Below are 15,132 nucleotides of genomic sequence, written 5' to 3'. Positions count from 1 at the left end.
CTCATAATGACATCTTTAGAAATTCTTATTTATAAATTATCTAACTGAAAAATTACTTGATATGTCGCAGTTAAATTTAAATGGGACCACATGACACACACCACCTTTCGATTAAAACAAAAATCATCGAAATCTGTCCATCATCGAAATCAAATGTTCTGAGTATCATACATTAAAAAAAAAAATACACTAAAATTCATGAATTGAGAACCTCTTCCTTTTTTAGGAGTCGGTTAAAGAGTATAAGTCGAATTATCAAATACTAGCTGTGCCGCGTGGTTCCACCCGCGTAGTTTGAGGCAAAAATATATCCACTAAAATATTTTATAACCTTTAGCGTTACTCGATAAATGAGCGACGCAACCAAAAATAACTTTTCCATTTCGAACTAGATTTCCTGACATTAGCGCGTTCAAACATACAAAAGATACGATACGTTTTTTTTTCGACGATACGTTGGCACAGCGGTCGCAGCTATTGCGCGGTTGCGGTTTCAATCGCCGCTCACGACAGACATTTGTAATGCCCATTTAGATGTTTATCGTGGTCTGGGCGTTGTGCTTGTGTATTGTGTTTCCGGACCCCCGACACAGGAGAAAATCACCGAGCCGTTGAGTGTGGCGCTTTTTTTTTTTTAAAACTTTAGCTTTATAATATTACTATTTTATAGATTCTTTAGTAAGGTAAATTTTTCAAACTTTTCCACACAGAACTCGAAACGTTATCTTCAAAAACCTCGTCATCATTAGGTGTAGCGTGAATTGTCTCCATAAAGTTCGATTAATTAAAGCGGACGCATTCATCAAGTCCTTTGACAGTTTGAGCGGAGCCTTCGGTTTGTCTGGTTCACCAAATTTAACCAATTACGCGTACGTGTTGCAAAAACTGACTCGTTTGTGTGAATATGAAAGGGTATTCCGTACCAATTACAACACACGTTTTTTGGTCAATTTTTTATAAAATATTAAATTCATTTTCAATTTACAATAGTACTTTAGTCAAAGAGAACTTCTTTTCGGCAATATTATTTTTTTTTAACTTTTGCATATTTTTTAGAAACATGATGATTATCTGACCATATTTTTTACCACTGCACAAAATCAATTGAACCGGTGAACATTAACATCGAATACTAAGCGGTGCCAACTTTAAACATTAATGGCTAATTAGACAAATATTAAAAATTAACGAAAAAAAAATTATGTATCTATTACTTTTTTGTATACAACTGGGTCGCTAAACAAGCGTACGGCTCACCTGCTGATAAACGATTACCGTAGCATCAAAAGATTTTTAATCACACTTTTGAAGGCTATATTTAAATCATATTCACAAAATTTTCTAAAACCATTTTGATCCCATTAATCAAAAAGAACAAGCGAATACATCGAACAAGCGAAAATTAAAATTCATTTTCTATTTAATTTCAAATTAATTTTGAATGTTTTCAAAATCGTAAAACCAAAATTTAATCACCGGCTTCATTGCCAGTAAGTAAGCCGGTCAAGTGGGCGTGCATTCAGGCCCGATTTCACAGCTTGTTACCCGCAGTCGACGGTGAAACATGTATGAAATTCTTTTAAAAGAGGGTTTTTTTTATTATCACCCCATTTACCATGCGTCAAGGTAAATTTATTGAATGTAAAAAATCAAAGCTTATTTTTAACATTTCAATTTTTAGCTTAGTCATTTTTCGTGCGATTTTCGATTCTATGTGTCATAAAAATTTTATTTTTTTATTTTTATTTATTTTTTTTATTTTTTAAAAATTTTAATTTTTTTCAGTTTGTGTCTGCGTGAGCGTGAGTTTGATTGTGAAACTTTTGTTCTTTTTGGATTTTACTCCTTATAAATCGATTTTCATAAAAGGCCCCCGGTATGAAAAAATATGAGTAGTAAAACCTATTGAATGAATGACCTCGTTAGGTTTTTGTTAACGCCATCTATCGGCATCGAATAGGGTTCCGATAGATGGCGTTACGACGTTTCCTAATAACTTATTTGATTCGTCTCAATTAGACCTTATTTCAATCGTTTCTTTACCATGTGATATGGTATTAATCTTTTTAACTACAGTTGTGTTGGAGCTGACACACACACACACACACACACACTTTGTTTCGATACTTTTAGTTAAGAGTTTACACTCAACCATAATAAAATGTTACCAATACCGTTAAGCTTACCTAGAAACAAATTCATCACATAAAAATTTCAGGCCTAACTCCGCTACTATCCATGAGGCAGCTGTATTTTTCCAGGAAACAAATTTTTCTATTCTATTTTACCGTTGTTTCGAACTCCACGCATCCACGTACCGGCAACTAGTTATTTCAATTCAGTTAGAGTGAGAATTTTACGAATGTAACGTTAGCTGACGTACGTGACCAAACGTTTGTACGTGGCTGATTTTTTAGACCAATTTTCTATGTACTTTGATTCCTCGTATTCGGAATTTTTATTGGATTTTTGGGCTACCGGTGCTCTGATTAGTATTTGTTGTGTAATAAAAGCGGATAAGTAACTTATACTTTTTTACTAGGTAGGGCATAGCAGGATGTATCATGTTCAATATTTGTGAGTATTACCTCAGCCTTACACAAGATCACAGCAATACTTCAATACTCTTATGTGGTGTGCCTGTGAAATTTAAGGTAGCAAAAGCTCCTAAGACCATTTCTATGCCATCATTGTAATATATAAAAATACATAATACTAATATTTTTTCCACTAAGCTTTGGCGCTGTAATCGTAGCAACGGGTTAGGTTGTTTGTATATATCGTGTTGTAATACTCTATTGGTCTCGAATTCGATATCCACTTATGAGAAATATTTATACAGTCCATACAAATATTTATCGAGGTCTCGGTGTTTATGGTTATGTTAAGTGTGTCCGGACTCTACACAAAAGATTTTCATCCTACTGGGTTCCGTAGACTGTGAGGCGCTTATTTTTTTTAACTAGCTGTGCCGCGTGGTTTCACTAGCGTTGTTATAATATTATAGCCTATAGCCTTCCTCAAGAAATGGACTATCCGATACAAAAAGAATTTTTTAAATTGAGCCAGTAATCCCTAAAACTAGTGCGCTTAACAAACAAAAAAAAGTCTTCAGCTTTAAATAAATAATAAAAAATAAATAAATAATTAATAAACACTTCACACTCAACGATCCTCAGTAAGATTTTCTCCTGTATCGGGGGCCCGGAAACTCACCCAACACACAAGCACAGCGCCCAGACCACGACAAACATCTATATGGCCGATACAAATGTCTGTCGTGAGCGGGAATCGCACCCGCGACCACCAGCGCAACAGCCAGTGCTATGAACACTGCACCAACGCGTCCTTATAAAATCAGTATAAATTCCTTATTATGATTACCTTTAATTTAATCAACATGGCAACTTCCGCATTCCTATAAACTGAAGTAATTTATCTAAGGTATTTCTCATTAATATTAATCAAACATGGAGAAAATTTATACCACGCTTTTGTGGAGTGTACTCGGATCGGAGCTAAACGCAGAGATTAGGAAGAAGAGCTTAATATTGTTTTTAGATGTGTGGAAATTTGCATTTCGAATCTTACTAATCCTACGTCTAAACTAGCAATCAAAATGGATGTTTTTAAAATTAATTAAGTTAAGAGTAGATAAAGAGACCGCCAACCCGCAGTGGAGTAGCATGGTGGAATAAGCTTCGATCCTTCTCCTACGTGAAGAAAGAGGCCTATGCCTAGTAGTGGGATGTAACAGGCTGAATAATAATTTGGAAATAAGTTTTTATCCACTATCTTGGCTCATCTTTCACGAATTTAGAAACATAAATATTCATCAACGCCCTTAAAATTAAATCTCAATTAGTGAACCGAGCATCGCTGTAAATATTCGTTATTTAAGTATAAATTACCATAATGGACTCGTAGTCTATTAGTTTCAGAAATAATGTCGCTTTAGCAAAGAGATTACAATCCGTCTCCACATTTTGCAACGTTTAAAGATACAGTCTTAATCTCGATGAGATAAGAACTTACGTTCCTGCCTATTTATGAGTATCTTCATTTATATTACTTACCTATCTTTCGCTGTCACGTCTTATGGTGCATGAGATTTTGCTGAAAATATTGTTTAAACGTATATTATATTGGTAAATAGTTGGAAATTTTAGCGGGAAACATCAAGTATAACAAAATACTAGTATACGAGGTAACTTAATACGTGTATAATAAGTTTGCTAAAATCTAGTATCCTCATTTTTTTAAGATCGCGCGATCTTCATAAAATTTGACGCTCTGCTTTTAAAGTTATTTTAACAGACATCGGTTTGAGTATATAAAAGTCAACCAACTGTACACAGTTTAATCAAAAACTAAATTACTATAAAGATAGCTGTTCAAGACCAACGCGGCACGCTTTAGAAGTACTTGAAATTGTTCCAGAGCGTCTTTGCTGCATTTTATCGTATTTATGTTCCAGTCTTGAGCCCCTAAAGCCGAGTTGTTGCTATATTCCTGAAACGTGATGTAGTCATGCAGTCGTATTTTGTACATTGTAACAATGTAGCGTTTTCAGAAAATATAAGGTTTTCACAGTTTTTATTACTTTATGACGAATTAATATATACTTTTGTTATTTGTAACACTTAAATGTTGTATTAAAGTTTAAAGTGTAGTTTAGTGTAGTCACTGACTTCAAAAAAAAAGAAAGAGTGTCTAAATTCGATTGTATTTTTTTATGTACGATAGTATTTAAATATTTATTACATCTTGTCACAATAAAAATACTTTACGTCTGTACATGCGTATTCGGAATACTTGGTTTGTGGGCAAGGCCGATAGATCTAGAATCTTTCAATAGAACAACACATTTATTAGAAAATGAACGGCTAATATATTGGAAGAATATGGAAGAAGCGAGACCCCCGTTGAGAAGATATGGGGGATGAAATATGAGATAATTTTAAAGCTTTATTACCTATTTTATTTTTCCCATATAAAATTATAACGGATACATAACTAGATAAATATAAATACATGGTAATTAAAACACATGATATAAAAATGTTTATATTATATTAGAATTATATGATTTAACTTCTATTATTTTTATAGCTTTTGAAAAATAAACACAGAGATTCACAGGAGAATATACTTAACAAAATAATGTAACAAAAGGCTTAATAAAAATAAAATGTTATTCAGTGAATATGCCTACGAAGATCTGTAAGCATTCGCGTAGAAACATTAGCGATAAGCGACCGTGTCAGGACTCGTAACGCCGTCCTTCGCGTTTTATTCCGACTCATTGCACTACAGAACGCAAATTTACTTGTGAACTTCTTAACAATTCTCATTCAATGGATAAATCACATGTTACGAAATGTGATGTTCTATTTCTTTATGTACCTATTTATTCGACATTTAACTTCTAAATACAAACTTATATGGTAAAATAAGAAAAAAAGATTCATGATAAGGCAATCTGGTTGCTAAAACAAGAATAATGCTCCAAGCTTTGGACAGGATACAGTAGCAGAGGTTAGATTAGAAGTGTAAAAATATTAAGGAGAAAAAAAAATATTCAAACAACTATTTTTTTCCCAAAGTTAATTTTAATAAAATGTTTTCTAAGTGAATAGAAATAAAAACAAATATATTTCGATAATAAAACTTCTGTAAAACTCCCAAAGTCTCACGAGATGAAAGCTTTATTTTAATGGAAAAATAAAAGTTTGTGCACGGACCTTTTGTAAAAATAAAGTTGTCCATTAAAGCAAATAGAATAGGAAATTGACATTTGATAAAACAAATAGTAATGTAAATATATGCAATAAAATGTTCAAACATAGGCTACGAAGTCGTCAACGTGAAAATTGCTAAATCCCTACAGGAATTCCGATTCAAACGGCGGATGTTCTTTGGAATCGTAATAGTTCGATTCAAATCGTCACGTCCCAAACACTGTTCAACATTCGAAAGACGACGAATTTTTTTCCATAAACCGCCAAATGTCTGGTTATTTAGAGAACAGGGAAAGGGTCGGTTTGGACTATTTGATTGAGGCCCATTTGGGTTGAGCGAAAAAAATACAAGGCATCACGGAGAATAATTTCATGTCTCTAGAGTTTTTATCTTTGAACAAAAGTAACGGGACTAACTCGAGGGTTTTGTGGGCTATATTTTTAATTCAGTTATAACCCTCCATCAGTAGTGGTCGGGTTACTCGGTAGTTAATTAAGCGTGCAATTTGTTTCAACTTTTTGATTTGTAAAACCCTGATTCGTAACGAATACACGATAAAGTTTTTAAGAGAGCTAATAATATTCTGAAAATTCTATAGGTTTATACTCTGAAATTCTGAAGACACTGTCTTGTATATTTACTTGACGTTTATAAGAAAAATGCGTGGGTATCTTCAATAATATTTCATTTATAGACCTACTGTTTTAATGCTACTTATTTTCAAAGGTAAGAGTAAGAATTTCCATCTTACCATAATAATTGATATATATATATATATATATATTTTTTTTTATTATAAATTAAAATTAATAAATGTCGGCACTTGCACTGTCGTACGCAATTAGCAAGGAATTTATAAACAACAGATGGACCGAGCACGCTACCTAGCACATCGTTCAATAGTCACCTACCCTCACTCATTATGTTACTCGAGTTATTCTGACGTGTATAAAACGTCAAAAGTAATCGCGGCTAAGACAGTCTTGGCTCTGGCTCGGCACGGTATACTTGTTGTATCCTGCTAGTAGCTTAACTTAGACTCTTTTAATAATGACAACTCAAGCAGTGAAGGTGAGCGTTGATGCGCATCTTAAAGAGGGCCTCCTTAAACCTACAGCTGGGTTGCAAGTCCTAGGCACTGCTTTGAGTTACTTCCTCTACCACACGATGGACTCGACACCCGCACGGTGAATCCATCGAATGCTAAGAAGTTTGTCTCCGCCCCGTTAACTAATAACTATCCGCGTTCCGTGATGCGTACCTTTCTACCAAGATAACTATACAATACCTCTCTGCTAACTGATTCCTGTGTTATAAGAAATTGTTGATATCATAAATTGTGTTTACTTGTGCCTATATTGACCACTGAAGCCTACAGTAGACCGAGTACTCAGAGACGATGAGCGAGAAAGATCTACCTCCATCTGACATATATATTTTTATTATCATAGAAAAATCACTTCTGAACCGTTATTTATTTCATAACTTCATCACTTCAGCCTAATACAATCCACTGCTGGACATAGGCTTCCACTAGTTCGCACCAAAAATGGCGTTTTGCCCATAGTCACCACGCTAGGCAGTCGGGTTGGTGACCGCAGAGCTGGCTTTGTCGCACTGAAGCTGCTGCTGGCCGTCTTCAGCAGTTATTTATTTACCTTATGTTTAAAGTATATCGAAAGAACAATTTTGACCATTTTATTAATTTGTCTTTTAGACAGTTAAAAATAATTTCTTGCCTGGCAATAGTTGCATTCTTATATATTTACTTACAGGTTTTTACTGCTACATTCAGCATTTTATTGGAAAACTTACCACTTATGTAGTAAGTTTTCAGAACAACTTTTATTGTTTTCAATTTAAGCTACTGTGAATGTAAATAAAACCATATTATTATTGTGTGATTTCGTAAATGGCTCTCGACTTTAGGAATGTTTCTTGTACTGTAACAATGGGCGAGTTTTTTGATAAATATTGCGGGTGTTTATTTGGCCACTGACTTCATCCTCTGGATGAAGTCAGTGGGCAAACCCTCTGGGACTGACGGATGACAAATAGGTGTATTTGTGTAAAAAATTGTCCGTTTCACCAAGACATTCCTTGAGTTTTGGAGAAGTAAAGTTTATGGAGTAAAAAAAAATGGAACTTAGTGTTTTAATTTTAATATTTTAATTTTTATTTATATTTAAAAAAATATATATATTTATTTGGAAAAACGTTTACATAATATGAAACCATTGTTGGGGCATCCTTTTAAGTAGGTAGGTGTTTTACTTGTAAAGGATGTCCCGCTCTTCCATATTCATACTTATAAAATTAAAACTTAGCATTATCATAATTCTGTACTGTGTGGCTACGGTACTAAAGAATATAGCCACCCCCTCTCTTCCCGTGGGTGTCGTAAGAGGCGACTAAGGGATAACATAGTTCCGCTACCACCTTGGAACTTAAAAAGCCGACCGATGGCGGGATAACCATCCAACTGCTAGCTTTGAAATACACAGGCCGAAGACGGGCAGCAGCGTCTTCGGTGCGACAAAGCCAGCCCTGCGGTCACCAACCCGCCTGCTCAGCGTGGTGACTATGGGCAAAACACATGAGTACACGTTATTCTTGGCGTAAACTTGTGGAGGCCTATGTCCAACAGTGGATTGTACAGGCTGTAATGATGATTATCTGTATCTCTATTCTGTCTGTATTAATTCAATTACAAGAGACAAAGAAGAGTTTATTTATGTATATTTCTGTGTGTGCACGTGTGTGTGTATGATTGTGTTTGAGTGCGTGTGTGTATATGTTTGTGAGTGTTGTGTTTAGTATATTTTTAGGTAATTACTTCCAGTAAAGCCTCAGTCTCTTCATAATTTAGTTTTGTAAGCCATTAAGTTAAGTAATTTTCTAAGTTTGTAAGAATTTAAAGAATATGTTTTTAACAAATTGTTTATTTTTTTCTTTTATACATGAGTCGATTTTTTAGCGTTTTGTTGACAAGCAAATTTAATTTTAGCAATACGTGTTTCATTTACAATGTTTAATCTTCTTTTTGTTTTAGTACTACCATAATAAATACTCGCTGTTTTATGCACATTTAGTATCAGCTGTACTATACATATATATCCTTTTCCCACTCAGTATCTTATTTATAGAGTCTTATAGATCGCTTATGGGAAATCGGTAAGATTTACAGAAGATCACAGCAAAATAATACTGTTTTCAAGCAGTATTGTGTTCCTGTTGGTGAGTAAGGTGACCAGAGCTCCTGGGGGGATTGGGGATTGGGTCGGCAACGCGCTTGCGATGCTTCTGGTGCTGCAGGCGTCTATAAGCTACGGTAATCGCTTACCATCAGGTGAGCCGTACGCTTGTTTGCCGAACTAGTGACATAAAAAAAAAACATACGTAACTTTTAATGACGCTTTTTAAAATTTTAAATTCTTATTTATAATTTATATTTTAAATTTCAATCATCCTTACATATATTTTGTTACGAATACGTTATTTTTGACTTTATTATTCTTTTCTAAAAAGTCGGTGGAGATATCGAAGATTTGATCAATATTTCATTCGTATATTTTTTATGTTTACATAATTAGTATTTCTCCGATCTTAAAGGGTCATCTTCTGAGCTGTATATAAATCATAAGTATACATCTTTAAATCTCCAAGTTTTGTTTTTCTTAAGCCCCCAAGAACCACAGCTGCAGCCATCCTTGACTTCTTAATAAGATATCTTCGTGATCTAAGTTTATTATTTCAGCAATAAGGGCTCCCAAATAACAGTTGGTTCGTTAAATACAGGGTGTGGCGTAAATAGTGGTCCACCGTTAAGGATTCCATAAACCAGGTAATTTACTATTACATATTACAATTTTATCCATTTTTACCCAAAGGTTCCGGAAATATTTTTATTTTTTATTTTTTTACGATATTTGTACCCCTTGTTACAAATTTGGTTGTAGTTTTAACAAATACCGTTATTTTTTCATTTTGATTACTGGTAATTACCGCTGAACACTAGAGCTATCGTTAAATAACATGTTTTTAATGTAAATTTAAGGCTTTTGAAGAAAAAAATTGGTTTTACTCTACATTAAACCCAAATTTTTAACATATCATGCTAATTCAAGAGCGATTTTTGTAAAAAAAATGTACTAAGCTGTCAGTGCCCATTCATTTAAAAATATGCCTACTAAATACCAATTTCAAAATGGTATCACAATAGCAGATCCTTTTGTTTAACAGAAAGATATCCAATTTTAATTGAAGAAAGGAAGATTTTCATTAAAATACATTTTAAAATTTAGTTGCGTTAATACTTATGATTTTTGTAAAAAAGTAACTACACTGTCAGTGCCTATTCATTTTAAAATATTCCTACTAAACACAGATTTTAAAACGATTTGCCATCCCATTAATAAAAAAAATTATTGCAATTTAAATTGAAAAAGACTTAAAAAAAAAAAAATACTACTGTTACAGAGTGATCTCGACCTAGGCATTAAAAAATAATTGTATTTGCTCACAAACGAAAAAAAAACCGACTTCAATTACATCGACGAGTAATACAACGTAGATCGACAAAAAAATAGTCAAGTAACTATGCGTTATCAAAGATTACTCAAAAAGTAGTTATCAGATCTCAATAAAATTTATATGATACATGACCACATGATAAACATTAGCTTTCGATTAAATTAAAAATTATCAAAATCGGTACCCCCAGTAAAAAGTTATTACGGATTTTCGAGTTTCCCTTGATTTCTCTGGGATCCTATCATCAGATCCTAGTTTTCTTATCATGGTACCAAACTAGGGATATCCCCTTTCCAACAAAAAAATAATTATCAAAATCGGTACATCCAGTAGAAAGTTATGCGGTATAATACACCGTAGGTCGACGAAAAAAGCGTCAAGTAAAAACGCATTATTAGATATAGCTCGAAAAGTAGTTGTTAGATCTCAAATAAATTTAAATGGGCCCAATTGACACACACCACCTTTCGATTTAAAAAAAATTCTCGAAATCGGTCCACACGGTCAAAAGTTCTGATGTAACATACATAAAAAAAATACAGTCGAATTGAGAACCTCCCCCTTTTTTGGAAGTCGGTTAAAAACAAGTCATACTGTCATCGTTTATTATTATTCTTTGACATGATTACAAACACTGTATATTCGACGTTGCAGAGCATGTATAGCTGCGAATGGGGGCCATTTTGAGCATTTGGTGTAATTTTTACAGTGTTTGTAATCATGTCAAAGAATAATAATAAACGATGACAGTATGACTTGTTTTTTTTAATGCCTTGTTCTGATTTACAAGTTAGGTCAAGATCACTCTGTAACAGTAGTAATTTTTTATTTTTATTTTAAGTCTTTTTCAATTTAAATTGCAATAATTTTTTTTATTAATGGGATGGCAAATCGTTTTAAAATCTGTGTTTAGTAGGAATATTTTAAAATGAATAGGCACTGACAGTGTAGTTACTTTTTTACAAAAATCATAAGTATTAACGCAACTAAATTTTAAAATGTATTTTAATGAAAATCTTCCTTTCTTCAATTAAAATTGGATATCTTTCTGTTAAACAAAAGGATCTGCTATTGTGATACCATTTTGAAATTGGTATTTAGTAGGCATATTTTTAAATGAATGGGCACTGACAGCTTAGTACATTTTTTTTACAAAAATCGCTCTTGAATTAGCATGATATGTTAAAAATTTGGGTTTAATGTAGAGTAAAACCAATTTTTTTCTTCAAAAGCCTTAAATTTACATTAAAAACATGTTATTTAACGATAGCTCTAGTGTTCAGCGGTAATTACCAGTAATCAAAATGAAAAAATAACGGTATTTGTTAAAACTACAACCAAATTTGTAACAAGGGGTACAAATATCGTAAAAAAATAAAAAATAAAAATATTTCCGGAACCTTTGGGTAAAAATGGATAAAATTGTAATATGTAATAGTAAATTACCTGGTTTATGGAATCCTTAACGGTGGACCACTATTTACGCCACACCCTGTATATAATATGGTAACTCAAGCATTTTCTGATAAAAAATATTTAGTATGTAAATGATTTAAAACGAAAAAAAAAATTAGTGTGCTTTAGACCACACGATTGAAATAAAACTTTTACACAATAGGCCTGCACTGTGTCTTAGATATGCTAAACGTAACTGACTATGAGAGAAACAGAGAAAGAAAATGTGTGATCGCACTACTCTCTCTTGCAGTTAATATATCTTTGAATATAACACGGAGTTTCAATCAATATCATATTCCTCGGACAAAATTAATTTTGAATCATGTGACATTATAAAGCAGTGGTGAACTGAGTAGGCATCAATTTCAAAATGGCAGCAATCAATTCCATCAGAACGAACGGTCCGTTAGCCGGTTACTACGACAGGCAATCAGTCTCGACTGCTGGTCCAAATGTTAAGGGAACTTGAGAGAAAATATCATCTATATCAAATTGAAACATGTAAAGTATTTTAAATTTAACGTCTTCGTACATTTTGTACTAACTTAGAAATTAAATCAGATATAAATTAGTAAATAAGGAAATATTATTTTAATAGACATTGTATTATTAAAGCCGAAGTTAGTCCATCTTGTAAAAGCTGAAAAGCCCATAAATGTTTTTCTAAAAATATCGAAGTTAAAAATAAATGAAACAGAGATACGCTTATACAAACAAAAATAAAAAATAAATTAATTTTTACGTTTTTAATTATCTGCGGGCTGAATCTTATACGTCATCTCGACATTTTAATTGTGTACACGATCAAATATTGAGGATAAATCATGCCTTAAGTATGTAGATCAGATAAATTTCTTCATAAATAAATGTTTTCAAAGGCGAAGCAATCCAAACAATTTTAATTAAATTGGTCCTTTGAATACTTGCGCCGATTCTAGCTTTGTACGTGTTCCAGCGTCCACTGATAAGTTAAATATAAGCCATCGTGTATCAGATACGTGAACCGTGTCTACCGAATTAATAGCTATTGTGGATCGAAATTCAGTCCTACGCAATTAATGGCCATTTGCGTAAGCATGTCAGATTAGAAATTCGAATCAGTTCCATTTTATTTGCTGATAGTATCTAATTTTAGATGTGATTTACGTGTTTCTGAAAGAGGATCACCAAAGGGTTATCACGTGTCAATAACGTTTTGGGTAATTAATGTGATAATCTACGTAATTTAGTGTCTCTTAAAGTTTTCCATTGAACTAGCTCTTTGATAGGTCAATGGTATATTCACAAGTATTCGAGAGCGATACAATCCGTAAATACAGTTTAATTCAAATTTATAAAAAGTCTTAAAAATTTGTGTTATTTTAAGAATCACAAAATTTAAAGCTAACTTTGGTTTAGTTAATTTATTATCAATAGGAGTTATTTTAATATATAGCATTGTTGTATAAATATTCTATAAGTGCATATATATTTGATCCTTTGGTTTCTTGAATTCGAACAACTTTTTCGATATGCTTGTAAAGTCTTAAATGCTTAAGATTTAGAATAAGATCTATTACACAGTCGTTGAAGTTACAATCGACCACTTAGATTTTTTAACATCAACCAAAGGCTATCGGATTCTCTGTTTTTATTACAAGCGTAAGGTCCACCTAAAGGTATACGAATGCCCTACCTTATGGTCGCAAGCAGTACTAGTAGCATTGCCAGCTCGTTGTCGACCATATCCTCGACTCTTTCCAAGAGCTCTGGCTACATTACTACAGGAATAAAATCACCATTTGAGACCAATGTTATTTAACAGTCGGCGGCAACACGATATTTTTGCAGCCTTGCCGTATCTCTGTGGAAGACGTACTTCCTTACACATATGAACATATGTATATACATTACATTGACCTTATGCAGATACATATGTAATTATCTTTTATCTAAACGATAATAAAATATGCTAATCCATAGTTCAACAGAGAAATTTTAATTTGTAATAAATTAAATAAAAGATTTTATTGTCACTTATTATTCATCTATACTTCTATACCAGTGTTTCCCAAAGTGGGTGATAACGCTCCCTTGTGGGCGCTGCAATACTAAAAGGGGGCGGTAAGAAACCTAGAAAAAAAAATGGTGCCGTTGTCTGGAGGCTTGGGGGGCGATTTGTCATTTAATCTATAAAGATTCTCGACTACAACTTGTGAACATCAACTAATATTCATTAAAAGATTGCTCAAAGAGGGCACTATAAAATAATTTATTCTCTTAGTGGGCAGTAGACAAAATAAGTTTAGGAACCCCTGATCTATACTCTATACAACTAAATAGAATTGGTGTGTCTGTTTGTAATATTAAAATAGCCGCTGTTTACTAAATTCATTTGAATGTTTACACTGTTCATATACCTCTTTACAATTTTTGTCCGGCTGTCTGTCTGTCTATTTATTCCGGCTAATCTCTGAAATGGCTGGACCGATTTGGACGGGATTTTCACTGACTGGTGTAGCTGATGTAGTAAGGAGTAACTTGGCTACTTCTATTTTAGAAATGTATTTATTTTATAACTCTGCGAACTAAACAATAACTTTTTTGTAACAATCCACGCAGACGAAGTCGCGGTCACAGCTAGTGATCAAATAAAATTTTTATACTTTCTTCATTGGATTATTATCAACAATAATCGAACCTATTATCATTTCAGTGTGAGCAATAATACAAACGACTATAATACCTCCACTAAGCCAGGTCTTTGTGACAGATTAAGAAAAATTGCTAACTAGATCTTCGATAGAATTTTTGCACAATTAAGTAATAAAATTTCCATTGTATTTGCCTTATAAGCATAAAATGTTTTATAAATTTTATGATGTGCTTATGATATAATCCTCTAGATCGAATAAACTTGTTCAAATATATACATAAACATCTACAAGTTATTGAACTCTGTAACGAATACATATTTTAGAGAGATTATGGTAAGTACTTTTAGGCGATATATGTATATAATCATATGGATGTTTGTCGTGGTCTGGGCGTTTGTATCTGCAATTGTGTATTGTGTGTGTTTCCGGGCCCCCGACTCAGGAGAAAATCCGTTGAGTGTGAAGCATTTACTGTATTTAATTGTATTATAATTGACAATTAATTAAACTTAAATTATCTTTTTTAGTATAAAATTAAAGTTCATATCAATATATACTTTATTAAAATAAGTAGAAAGAAGACAGTGGCGCAGCTAGTCGTGAACCGCCATATATTTATTTAATTTTCTCCTACACGTAGAAAGAGACTTACGCCCAACCAAAACTATTCGTTTCAAAAATACTTGAATTTAAAGATATTATTTCCACCGATTGTTCGTTTATCCAAAATATAAAAACCAAATTAAATACCTAAACAATGATA

At 32.9% G+C, this 15,132-nt stretch overlaps 1 protein-coding gene and 1 long non-coding RNA gene across 2 annotated transcripts in view; both read right to left on the bottom strand.

Moving 5' to 3' along the window:
- Positions 1 to 15,132, bottom strand: part of LOC123654927 (lachesin-like) — a 78,231-nt gene that overhangs the window by 40,601 nt on the left and 22,498 nt on the right. The window lies entirely within an intron of this gene.
- On the bottom strand, positions 251 to 14,127 carry LOC123654848. Its single transcript, XR_006743278.1, has 3 exons — positions 14,039 to 14,127; positions 13,490 to 13,493; positions 251 to 262 (listed from the first exon to the last, which is right to left on the bottom strand). It is a non-coding gene; the product is annotated as an uncharacterized LOC123654848 (long non-coding RNA).

The sequence above is a fragment of the Melitaea cinxia genome, chromosome 7 (genome assembly GCF_905220565.1).
Source record: "Melitaea cinxia chromosome 7, ilMelCinx1.1, whole genome shotgun sequence".
Classification (NCBI taxonomy): Eukaryota; Metazoa; Arthropoda; class Insecta; order Lepidoptera; family Nymphalidae; genus Melitaea; species Melitaea cinxia.
Note: the sequence above shows the minus strand (reverse complement) of the source record. Positions and strands in the feature narration are given on the sequence as shown.